At 35.4% G+C, this 3,001-nt stretch overlaps 1 non-coding gene across 1 annotated transcript; it reads left to right on the plus strand.

Moving 5' to 3' along the window:
• Window positions 1-2,711: 2,711 nt before the first annotated feature.
• Trnaw-cca lies at window positions 2,712-2,783 on the plus strand. The gene has a single exon. It is a non-coding gene; the product is annotated as a tRNA-Trp (tRNA).
• Window positions 2,784-3,001: the final 218 nt, after the last annotated feature.

Consider the following 3,001-nt stretch of genomic DNA (forward strand, 5'->3'; position numbering starts at 1 on the left):
TGCGAAGGCATAAATGTAGATCTCTAAAAGATCTTGTGCTACCGATGGAGATTTCACCACCACCTCCCAAAAAGCAGAAATCAAATAGGGGAAAGAAAGTGGAATCTTCTTCCATAATTACCAACTCCCCATACAAGAATGAGTTAGAGCTCCAGATGAATGATAAAGGAAAAACTAATAAACGGAAAACTTCAAAAAAACAACCGAAGAAACCCATAATTAATAGACGGCATGTGAAGAAACGTTTGTTAGACAACTCATCTGGAGGTAAACTAACTGGAGGTGACGAAAGTGCTGACAGCGATGTATCGTTTCATTCTGATTTGTCATCTGATTTGGATTTCTTGCCATCAGCAAAACAACCAAAGAACACGGACGCTGAGTGTATCTTCTGTAATTTAAAATTTTCTGAAGATCGACGAGGAGAGATTTGGATCCGGTGCATCAGTTGCTCACTTTGGGCTCATCTTGACTGCACAGACGCAGAAAAAGATGACTACGTCTGTGACTTTTGTAAATAGATCAGTAAGATACCTAAAACGTCTATGTTTAATTAGTATAAAATAAATAGTGTTTTTTGAGGTTTAGTAAAATTTTCAATAAAAAAGCCACCTATTCCATATTACCCGACAATTCCATATTAGACTCGATTTGTAATTTTTTTCATATACATTTATTTTTTTTAGCATCTAAGAGATTAATATCGTCTTAACCAAAGGCAGTTCATCGCTAATAGCTATATAGTGTGCTGATTATTATTTGAGGTATTTTCATCAATTATCAACCAAGATATATGTATACATGTAAATGGTATTCCATAATACCCTACTCTCCTCTAATGCTGGGAGAACATATGTATTCGCTATCCATTTCCTATTATTTCTCATATTGTTTTGAATATATTTATATAATATGTGTTTAAAATATAATATGATTGGGTACCATTATTCAATAGTAGGTATTCAATCTAACATTACAATAATGATGGTTCCGCAAAGGATATGATTTGTATACGTTACCAAATTACTGTACGGAAGCTTAATTTTTTAAAGATTCAGATTATTCAATTTTATTGTGAAATATGCTTTTGGCTCATCTACTCATATCAATTACACTGGAAATTTTTCCGAAATACTTACTTTTTTCTCCGATTTTACGTTACTTACTTTTTGCTTCAGCATATAAATATCTATTACTTAATTATTTTCATTGACGATTTTCTACTATAATAACGATCCTCTCGAAGGGTGAGGTAATGAGCGAACGACTGGATAATTAAATTTCTGGAGCCACAACGATAGTTACTGCAAATTTACCTCGTGAAGGAAAGGTGAACATTATTATGCACAACAGAGATGACTGCGGAGATATTGGGAGACAAAGTAATTAATTTCTGTTTAGGTACCCGTGGAAAATACTGATCGGGACAAACTAACAATAAACTGAATTAACAAAAAGGCAATAACTGGAAAGAAACAGTACAAATATATTTCAATCTATTCTATCTAAAATTCAACATGATAATCTCACTCAAATACGCAAACAACCCAAAGTACGACGTTCGTAAATGATTTTTGTAAAAAAATTGCCGTTATAAGTTAAAGATATCTTAAATTAGGCAAAGACGTATACATACCGCGAACACATTAATGATAAAAGCTAAAAATCATAGGCGGATCCAGGGGGGGCACGGGGGCACGTGCCCCCCCTAGACCCTCAAAAATATGCAAGATTTTTTATACGGTCCCATCATCATTGCGTTCGTTTTGTATTACGAGGTATCCAATTGTGCCCCACCCAGAACAAAATCCTGGATACGGCCTTGCTTGTGCCCCTCCCAGAAAAAAATTCTGGATCCGCCCCTGCTAAAAATCAATCATTTTAACTAAAAATTAAGGAGAGCTTACCTCAATATTATTTAATGATACAGTATAGAAATGGTAGTCTACACGAGTTTGAAAAATAGCTCGTCTTCACAAAAAATGGTTTGACACAATTAACAGTGTGCCTGACTGGAGTTATATAATTTTTGGATATTGGTATGACGCGAATGCATAAATCAATAATTGCGGGAAAAAAATAACCTATTTCAATTTTGCAGGCACGCTATACTTCGTATAAGAGATTTTGTGTCTTGCGCATAAAAACATGAAGCATGAAGTAGGAAAGAAATCAAAGGTAGCAGTCATGGAGTTTTTCTCGTGGAGTATACATGGTTGTAGTCAAGATGTGTCAAAATAGTCTTTCAAAATCGCGGGCATATTTCGTTCCATCAGTCTTTCCTACATCACGCACAGCTGTAGTACGTCTCACTGCGGTTTCTTGGCTCTAGAGGGATCAGAAAATCAATTAGCATATTATTGTATGAAGTAATCTTTGTACAAAAAACCATGACGTTGATAATATCGTTGAGATTGGATGACTGCCCGAGCTTACATATGCTTAGTGTTCTTCGTGATAAGTCTTTGGCATGCACTTTTGAAATTAGAGGCTTCATGAAAACATGAGAATATGAAATAACGGCAACGTGAACCTATGAGAATTGAGTAATAGCCGTAAATGATAGTTCGAGAGTGATATCAACTCTCACGAGAATTTAATTGCGGGAAAAAAGCATAGTAAATTCAGTGCAATAAATAGCAAATTAAATTCAGGTCAAAGTTTTGTTAGAGCGACTATATATACAGTTATTTTTCCCCTCCTCCCCAACGGACTCCGTGGCGCAACGGTAGCGCGTCTGACTCCAGATCAGAAGGTTGCGTGTTCAAATCACGTCGGGGTCAAATTTTTTTTTGTTAATTTTTAAAGTTCGCTATGGTTGGTTTACTTTATGATTTTTTTCCTATCGTCATAATAAAACCATTTAATGCCATTTTTCGCTGTATTCGAATTATTTTCTCGATCGCCGTTACTGAGAATTACCCAACGCGCGGAACGGTGCATTAAATCCTATCCTGTCTTCATACTGGAAGTGAGATTACTTAAATTATGTTGTTCTCAA

Source organism: Ischnura elegans, chromosome 3, assembly GCF_921293095.1.
Source record: "Ischnura elegans chromosome 3, ioIscEleg1.1, whole genome shotgun sequence".
Classification (NCBI taxonomy): domain Eukaryota; kingdom Metazoa; phylum Arthropoda; class Insecta; order Odonata; family Coenagrionidae; genus Ischnura; species Ischnura elegans.